The sequence below is a fragment of the Macaca fascicularis genome, chromosome 13 (genome assembly GCF_037993035.2).
Source record: "Macaca fascicularis isolate 582-1 chromosome 13, T2T-MFA8v1.1".
Lineage (NCBI taxonomy): Eukaryota > Metazoa > Chordata > Mammalia > Primates > Cercopithecidae > Macaca > Macaca fascicularis.
This window is the reverse complement of record NC_088387.1, coordinates 111,125,014-111,135,221: the sequence shown is the minus strand read 5'-3', so window position 1 is coordinate 111,135,221 and position 10,208 is coordinate 111,125,014.

Sequence of the window (10,208 nt, the reverse complement as noted above, 5' to 3'; positions counted from 1 at the left end):
GTTCTGGATGTGGATGTGGCTGTGGTTGTGGATGTGGTTGTGGTTGTGGATGTGGTTGTGGTTGTGGATGTGGATGGATGTGGTTGTGGATGTGGATGTGGATGTGGTTGTGGATATAGACGTGGTTGTGGATGTGATTGTGGATATGGCTGTGGCTGTGGCTGTGGATGTGGCAGTGGTTGTGGATATGGATGTAGTTGTGGATGTGGATGTGGTTGTGGTTGTGGATATGGATGTGGTTGTAGATGTGGATGTGGTTGTGGTTGTGAATGTGGATGGATATGGTTGTGGATGTGGATGTGGATGTGGTTGTGGATATAGATGTGGTTGTGGATGTGGATATGGATGTGGTTGTGGTTGTGGATGTGGTTTTGCCTATGGATGTGGTTGATGTGGATGTGGTTGTATATGTGGATGTGGTTGTGGTTGTGAATATGGATGTGGTTGTGGATGTGGTTGTGGTTGTTGATATGGATGTGGATGTTGTTGTGGTTATGGATGTGGTTGATGTGGATGAGGTTGTGGATGTGGATGTGGCTGTGGCTGTGGTTGTGGATGTGGTTGTGGTTGTGGTAGTGGATGTGGTTGATGTGGATGTGGTTGTGGTTGTGAATATGGATGTAGTTGTGGATGTGGATGTGGATGTGGTTTTGGATGTGGATGTGGTTGTGGATGTGGATATGGTTGTGGATGTGTTTGCGGTTGTTGATGTGGATGTGGTTGTGGTTATGGATGTTGTTGATGTGGATGAGGTTGTAGATGTGGATGCTGCTATGGATGTGGTTGTGGATGTCATTGTGGATGTGGATGTGGGTGTGGTTGTGGTTGTGGATGTGGATGTGGTTGTGGTTGTGGACGTGATTGTGGATGTGGTTGTGGTTGTAGATGCTGCTGTGGATGTGGTTGTGGTTGATGTGGTTGTGGTTGTGGATGTGGATGTGGTTGTGGATGTTGCTGTGGATGTGGTTGTGGATGTGGTTGTGGTTGTGGTTGTGGTTGTGGATGTGGCTGTGGTTGTGGATGTGGATGTGGTTGTGGTTGTGGATGTGATGTGGTTGTGGTTGTGGATGTGGCTGTGGATGTGGTTGTGGTTGTGGTTGCGGATGTGGTTGTGGATCTGGTTGTGGATGTGGTTGTGGTTGTGGATGCTGCTGTGGATGTGGTTGTGGTTGATGTGATTGTGGTTGTGGATGTGGTTGTGGATGTGGATGCTGCTGTGGATGTGGTTGTGGTTGATGTGGTTGTGGTTGTGGATGTGGATGTGGTTGTGGATGTGGATGTGGCTGTGGTTGTGGATGTGGATGTCGATGTGGTTGTGGTTGTGGTTGTGGATGTGGATGTGGTTGTGGATGTGCCTGTGGATGTGGATGTGGATGTGGTTGTGGTTGTGGTTGCGGATGTGGTTGTGGATCTGGTTGTGGATGTGGTTGTGGTTGTGGATGCGGATGTGGATGCGGTTGTGGTTGATGTGATTGTGGTTGTGGATGTGGTTGTGGATGTGGATGCTGCTGTGGATGTGGTTGTGGTTGATGTGGTTGTGGTTGTGGATGTGGATGTGGATGTGGCTGTGGTTGTGGATGTGGATGTCGATGTGGTTGTGGTTGTGGTTGTGGATGTGGATGTGGTTGTGGTTGTGGATGTGATGTGATTGTGGTTATGGATGTTGCTGTGGATGTGGTTGTGGATGTGATTGTGGATGTGGTTGTGGTTGTGGATGCTGCTGTGGATGTGGTTGTGGTTGATGTGGTTGTGGTTGTGGATGTGGGTTGTGGATGTGGATGTGGTTGTCGTTGTGGATGTGGATGTGGTTGTGGATGTGGATGTGGTTGTGGTTGTGGTTGTGGATGTGGATGTGGTTGTGGTTGTGGTTGTGGTTGTGGATGTGATGTGGTTGTGGTTGTGGATTTGGCTATGGATGTGGTTGTGGATGTGGTTGTGGTTGTGGATGCTGCTGTGGATGTGGTTGTGGTTGATGTGGTTGTGGTTGTGGATGTGTTTGTGGATGTTGCTGTGGATGTGGTTGTGGATGTGGATGTGGTTGATGTGGATGTGATTGTGGTTGTGAATATGGTTGTGGTTGTGGATGTGGTTGATGTGGTTGTGGTTGTAGATGTGGATGTGGTTGTGGTTGTGGTTGTGGATATGGATGTGGTTGTGGATGTGTTTGTGGTTGTTGATGTGGATGTGGATGTGGTTGTGGTTATGGATGTGGTTGATGTGGATGAGGTTGTAGATGAGGATGCTGCTGTGGATATGGTTGTGGATGTGGTTGTGGATGTGGTTGTGGTTGTGGATGTGGATGTGGTTGTGGTTGTGGATGTGGATGTGGTTGTGGATGTGGTTGTGGTTGTGGATGTGGTTGTGGATATGGTTGTGGTTGTGGATGTGGTTGTGGTTGTGGATGTGGATGTGGTTGTGGTTGTGGATGTTGTTGTGGTTATGGATGTGGTTCATGTGGATGAGGTTGTAGATGTGAATGTGGATGTGGCTGTAGTTGTGGATGTGGTTGTGGATGTGGTTATGGATGTGGATGTGGTTGTGGATGTGGATGTGGTTGTGGTTGTGGATGTGGCTGTGGATGTGGTTGTGGATATGGTTGTGGTTGTGGATGTGGTTGTGGATGTGGTTATGGTTGTGGATGCTGCTGTGGATGTGGTTGTGGTTGATGTGGTTGTGGTTGTGGATGTGGATGTGTTTGTGGATGTGGTTGTGGATGTGGATGTGGTTGTGGTTGTGGTTATGGTCGAGAATATGGATGTGGTTGTGGATGTAGATGTGGTTGTGAATGTGGTTGTGGATGTGGATGTGGCTGTGGATGTGGTTGTGGATGTAGATGTGGTTGTGAATGTGGTTGTGGCTGTAGATGTGGATGTGGTTGTGGATGTGCTTGTGGATGTGAATGTGTTTGTGGATGTTGCTGTGGATGTGGTTGTGGATGTGGATGTGGATGTGGCTGTGGTTGTGGTTGTAGATGTGGATGTGGTTGTTGATGTGGCTGTGGATGTGTTGTGGTTGTGGATGTGGTTGTGGATGTGGCTGTGGATGTGGTTGTGGTTGTGGATGTGGTTGTGGATGTGGCTGTGGATGTGGTTGTGGATGTAGATGTGGTTGTGGTTGTGGATGTGTTTGTGAATGTTGCTATGAATGTGGTTGTGGATGTGGATGTGGATGTGGTTGTGAATGTGGTTGTGGATGTGGCTGTGGATGTGGCTGTGGATGTTGTGGATGTGGAAGTTGTGGATGTGGTTGTGGATGTTGTGGATGTGGAAGTTGTGGATGTGGTTGTGGATGTGGTTGTGGATGTGGATGTGGATGTGGCTGTGGTTGTAGGTGTGGATGTGGTTGTGGATGTGGCTGTGGATGTGGTTGTGGTTGTGGATGTGGTTGTGGATGTGGCCTGGATGTGGTTGTGGATGTAGATGTGGTTGTGGTTGTGGATGTGTTTGCGAATGTTGCTGTGGATGTGGTTGTGGATGTGGATGTGGTTGTCAATGTGGTTGTGGATGTGGTTGTGGATGTGGATGTGGTTGTGGATGTGGATGTGGTTGTGGATGTGGTTGTGGATGTGGCTGTGGTTGTGGATGTGGCTGTGGATGTTGTGGATGTGGATGTGTGGATGTGGTTGTGGATGTTGTGGATGTGGCTGTGGATGTGGATGTGGATGTTGTGGATGTGGATGTGGATGTGTGGATGTGGTTGTGGATGTGGTTGTGGATGTGGATGTACCATGTTCCACATGGTGCTTGGTACTTTCTATACTCACCACCTGTAGCCCTCACAAGAATCATGAAAGGCAGGAAACATAACATTATTCCCATTTCACAGGCTCCAGGTGGATAAGTAACTTGCTTAAGCCTACACAGCTGAAAGGGAGTGGGGCCAGGGTTTATAGTCAAATCTGTTTCACCCAGAAGCCCCTACTTTCTCCCTTGCTCTTTGATGTCTGTCTCTTTACTAAATACCAAGACAAAGAATGTTATAACAAGCAGCATACAAGTTCAAAGAAGGGAGGGTAGGGTCTCCTCGGATGGGGGTATTGGATTTGGTCAAGAGGTGGAGGCAAAGCTCTCAGATGGGGAACTGACAGTAGCAGGACTTTGAAGTGTGGCTGCACAACATGGGTTGACAGACAGGAAGAGGATCATCCCTGCAGCCTGCAGAGTGCAGAAACCTGCCGGGGCCCCACCTACATGTCCCCTGCAGGCTTTAGGGCCCAGGGGCCAAAGCCATCTGCCGCCACCCATACCTCTTTGCCTTGGGCTTTCTGTGCCCTCTGGGATGCATTTACCACTTACTTGGAGGGGAGGTCAGAATAGGAGTTAACCTCAATGAATGGCAAATGGCAGTTGGTGTGTGTACACCCCAGCTCCTCACGCTTGGATATCTCCAAAACTTACAGGGCTTCCCCAGTGGGGTTAGGGTCCTGCCACCCAGTGTGAGTACTGGCTTGATGACACTCCCTTTTCCAGCATCTCCCCTGTCTCACCTCCTGCCTTCTCTTCTAGTGTCCCTTCACTTCCTGATATAGTTGAGATCAAGCTTGTCCAACCGCGGCCTGTGGATTTCACGTGGTCCAGGACAGATTTGAAGGTGGCCCAACACAAATTTGTAAACTTTCTTAAACATGATGAGTTTCCTTTGTGATTTGTTTATTTTTTTATTTTTAGATCATCAGCTATAATTACACTTAGTGTATTTTATGTGTGGTCCAAGACAATTCTTCTTCATCCAGTATGGTCCCAGGAATCCAAAAGATTGGACACCCCTGGTTTAGATGTTTGTCACATTTGGATCTCATGCTGAAATGTGACCTCCAATATTGGAGGTGGGGCCTAGTGGGAGGTATTTGGGGCATGGGGGCAGATCCCTCATGAATGGCTGGGTGCTGTCCCTGCAGTAGTGAGGAAGTTCTCACTCTGAGATCTGGTGGCTTAAACGAGCCTGGCATCTCCTCCGCCTTCTCCTGCTCCCTCTCTCGCCATGTGACACACTGGTTCCCCTTCCCCTTCCATCACCATGATCATAGGCTCCCAGAGGCCTTACCAGGAGCAGACGCTGACCCTCTGTTTCTTGTTCAGTGTGCAGAACATGGACCAATTAAACCTCTTTTCTTTATAAATTACCCAGTCTCAGGTGTTCCTTTATAGCAACGCAAACAGAGTAACACACCTTCCAAAAAGGCTACTTGCATTTTAGTTCATGCTTTCAAGTTTTCCTCTTAGGGAACCTGGACTAAGACAGGGCCGTGAATGCCAGGTTAATGACTCTTATTTAAGGGGGAATAGGGAGTTACTGAAGGTTGTGAACAGCAGGAGTGACCTGACCGAAAGCACATTGCCTGAGCAGCAACAGCCCAGCGTTTAACAAAAGAACCCAAATCCAGGCTCTCTCTGAGGTCACTGGAGTCAGGGCTGGCCACAGAAACCCTGGGCCAATGGGAACTAAGGGTGCAGTCTGGTGCAGGAAGGCCGGGTGATGCCCACCTCTCCCTGCCACACTGTCTCCTGCCCCCAGTGCCAACCAGGAGCTCTGCTTCCTGGCAAGTGAAGCCTTGCCTGGGCCCAGCCTTGGTGGAGCCTCACGTGGGCGTCCCTTAAAGCCTCCAGGGGAGAGACAGCTGTGGTTTTTCTCCCTCTCTCACCACCTGGAATTTCCAAAAGGATTCCTGCTACGTGATGCATTCTCTCTCCCACCAAAAGGAGAGATGTACCGAGCTTCCAGCTCCAGCTGCAGGACTGCTCCGCCTTCTCTCTGGGCTGAAATCTCACTGGAGAACCTGTTTGCAAGAGTCATCCGGCTCTGTCACAGCCTCCCTGCTGTGCCCCCACCATTGCCCAGCAGGAGCCTTGGTTCAGCTCTCACAGCCCCATTCAGCCGCAGCCAGCTGGCAACCATGAGCACATTACTTCCTGGGCCTCAGTTTCCCCAGAGTTAATCCCTATCTGACCTCTCAGCTGTACAGCTGTGGCCAGCAGGACAACAAACAGGGCTCCAGGGGACCTGGCCCTGCTTCCTCCTGCCCTGCACCTGGGCTCAGGGGACACTCTCTGCCCCCCAACTCACCATGCTGTCATCCACATACTACCTCTGCTTGGACTGCATCCACTCCTGCTTCTCACCAAGGAAATCGCAACTCATTGTTTAGAACTTGGGCTCTGTGTCTTCTGTGTGATGAGTTCTTGGCAAATGACCTCTCAGCCACTCCCTCCATCTATTCCTCCATGGTAGCGCTTACCTGTTGGTCTCTGTCTCCTCATTTGGGCCAGGCCTTCCCAAGGGCACAGTCCGTGTCTATCATTATCCCAGTGCTCCTAGGTACAATCTCATTTAGGTATCTAATCAACAGTGGTTGAACCAATGACTGGGTGTATGTTGGCGGGAAGGAGAGGTGATTATACCCCCTACCCCTATGCATAGTGTTTCTAAATGTATTTTTAAAATGCATTTAGAAAAATGCCTGCTCAACACCCTTGTATTAACTGAGCTTTGGGGACTGGGGAAGAGGAGCTGCCCCCACCAGGGAGAAGCAGGGTGGGAAGTGACAGGAGGTTCAGGAGAAGGGCTGATGAGTGCGGTGGTTGGAATTCAAGCCAGCAAGTAACCACGAGACTCTCTTTGCAGGACAACCTCCTCTCCTGGGATGGAGCTTGGGCCGTTTTAGTGGGGCACCAAGAAAAAGCAGGAGGCATTGGTTCAACCAGGCTACCACATCGTACACAAGCCGGGCCTTCTCAATATACCCTCCTTTTCCTCAGTGACACCCACCCCCAATCCTCCTCTTCCTAGCTGGCACTCTCACACCGGTCCCTCCTCTCCCCAGACCCCTCTCTCCACTGGGGAAATTTCCTTCTCTCCACTTAGCTTCAATTCACAGGCGTCAGTGGTGTCTGAGCCCACTCCTGGGGACCACACAGGCCTGGCCTCTCCCTCTCTCACTGACCCTCTCCTGGACCTCCACTCCAGCCACACAGCTCCAGCTCAGCTCTTGGGGCTCACCACCGCTCGCTCTACCACCTGCCTCTCTCCTTGCACATGGGTGCTCTCTGCCTGCCACGTCCCCTTCCTCCTCTTTCTGGGCGTCTCCTCAGCAGCCAAGCCCCACACACATTTTCTGCATGGCTCCTACAGGGCACCTCTGGAGAAAGCTTTCCTGACAGCTGGTCACCTCTGCAGGCTGGTTCAGGTGCCCTCTGCCATTCTTCCGTACCCATCAGCCCCTCTACTTACCTGCACCACAGCACTTGGACTCAGATCTGGGCACACGAGTGACCTGCCTGTGAGTTCTTGAAGGTGGGAGCCATGTACTAGTTGTTCCTGGCCATGGCTTGGTACATGGTAGAAATTTAACAGGTGTTTGTAGATAGACTGAATGACTGAAAGAAAATGTACTGGCTTCTACCAAGTTGAAATCCACAAGCCCCCCTTTTAAAAAAATTATCTTTAATTTTTGTGGGTACATAGTAGGTGTTTGTATTCATGGGGTACATGAGATATTTTGATATAGGCCTCCAATGCATGATAATCATGTCATGGGAAATGGGGGATCCATCCTATCAAGCGCTTATCCTTAGTGTTACAATCACTAGCCTCCTTTTTCTGAGAAGGCCAGTTCTTTATTTGTAAGTTTTCTCTGTGGCCGTCAATCACAGTGGGTTTAAGAACATGAAAATGTGCAGCAGTGCAGCTGGAGGGGGTCTTAGGGGATTCAGGATTGCTTAGGGCTCCTCTGCATCTCCCTTGCTGAGAGCCCTAATATGCTCCCTACCCCAAGCACAGTGACCCCAGTGCACGTGGTCTTGCTCCACCTCGGGCATGTGCCAACACCACACTGCCCTTCAGTCTCCATCACTGTGAAGTCACAGGTAATAGCGGCGGCTAATCGCCAGGCCCGTGGGGACACCACGGACATTTCATGCAAGGAATGTGTCCTTGGCATGAGTCGCCAAGAAGATTGCAAAGTGAATGCAGAAACTTCCTGACTCCAGGGGAATGAACAGAGAAAAAAATCATCAAGCAGATGGTCTCCCCAATCCTCTCTCACTTCCCTGCTGGAATCCCACTTCCCTCTGTCATCAGGCAATGATACAGAATGTATAGACAACTTCCTTTCCTGCAAAGGAAAGTCAGGCCTGAGAAACAAACTACATGCTTAATAAGCCACTTCCCTCCTAAGAGGGCTCTGTTTCTGTCTTGGGACAAGAGGGGCCTGTGTCCATTTGTGGGGCCAGAGGGACTCCTGGCAGGAGGGGCCTCTGCTGTGGATTGAATGTTTGTACCTCCCTCAAATTCACATGTTGAAGCCTTAACCTCAATGGGATTGTATTTGGAGATGGGGCCTTTGGGAGGCAGTCAGGTTTAGATAAATTCATGAGCGTGGACCCCCACAATGAGATTAGCCTCCTTTTCAGAAGGGGAAGAGACTCTCCACCACGTGAAGACACTGGAAGGTGCTACCTAAAAGCCAGGACCTTCATTAGACAACAGCTTTCCTGGCACCTTGATCTTGGACTTCCAGCCTCCAGAATTGAGAAATGGATGTTGTTTAAGCCACACCATCTATGATCTTTTGTTAGAGCGATTTGAACTAAGAGGCACCTTCCAAGACTCTACACAGAAGGCAGAGAATGGGCTCACTCTCCACCCCTGCTCAGAGCCCTGGGTGGGCTGTGGATTCCAGAGCGAGCAGAATTAGGTTTGAGTTTCAGCTCTGCTATTTACTTGAAGTGACATTTTGCTGTCTAATGTTTCCTCTTCATAAAAAGGGAATATTAACACTCATTTCTCAGGGTTGTTATGGAGACTGAACCCAAAAAATTACCCAAAGCACAGGAGCTGAGCCCCATCGTCGGTGTGTGGAAAACCACAGCTCTTTCGTCCTTCCATGCCCATCTGGGTATATGAAGATGTGATTTTTTCTCCACGGCTCTCAGATGTGCTGTGGCTCACAGCAGGGTGGGAGGGCAAGGAACAAGGGGATGACTGTTGAGGAGGGGGAATCAGCTGAATAAACCAAAGCTAATTTTTTTTTTTTTTTTTTTTTTTTTTTTTTTGAGACAAAGTCTCACTCTGTTGCTTAGGCTGGAGTGCAGTGGTGCAATCTCAGCTTACTGCAACCTGCATCTCCCTGGTTCAAGTGATTCTTCTGCCTCAGCCAAGTAGCTGGGATTACAGCCATGGGCTGCCATACTCAGCTAATTTTTGTATTTTTAGTAGAGATGGGGTTTTGTCATGTTAGCCAGGCTTGTCTTAAACTCCTGGCTTCAAGTGATCTGGCTCAAGTGATCTGCCTGCGTCAGCCTCCAAAAGTGCTGGGATTACAGGTGCGAGACACTGCGCCTGGCCCCAAAGCTGATTTTTAAACAAGAATGGAAAAACCTGATGGGCCATCAGAGCAGCAGATACCAGGCAGTCCGGGGAGGAAAGGACATCTCACCCCAAATACGCCATTTTCATTTCAAACGAGCAGTGGAGCAACACAAACGAACTCAAACTATAGCACTAAATATAGTTCAAGTAGATTAAACATTAAGTGCAAAAGACATCTATAGTACTAGAAGAAAACGTTGTTTAATGTTTATACCCTTGAGATGAAAAAAGACTGTTTAAGCATGATGCCAAAGGTACAAACCATCAAAGACACAACTGATAGATTTGATCATAAAAAGAGAATAGCTCTGCTTTCCAAACAAGCCATAAACAGAACCAAAGGCAACTGACAACCTTAGAAAATATATTTATAACATAGATAGGTAGTAAGATGTTCAACAGCAACAACACATAAATAACTTTTAAAAATCAATAGAAAAGAGATATTACAGTAAAAGGGAATGGAATGATATCACACAGAAAACTTATAATTAGTCAGTATACAAATAAATGTTCAACCACCTATTCAACAAATAAGTGCTAAATGAAGTATCATTTTGCTCTGTTCTTCAGTTGGCAATGATTAAAAATACAATAGTTGGGTCGGGCGTGGTGGCTCACATCTGTAATCCCAGCACTTTAGGAGGCCAAGGCGGGAGGATCATGAGGTCAGGAGATCGAGACCATCCTGGCCAACATGGTGAAACTCTCTCTCTACAAAAAAATAAAAAATTAGCTGGGTGTGGTGGTGTGTGCCTGTAGTCCCAGCTACTCAGGAGAGGCAGAAGAATCGCTTGAACCCAGGAGGCAGAGGTTGCAGTGAGCCGAGTTCGTGCCACTGC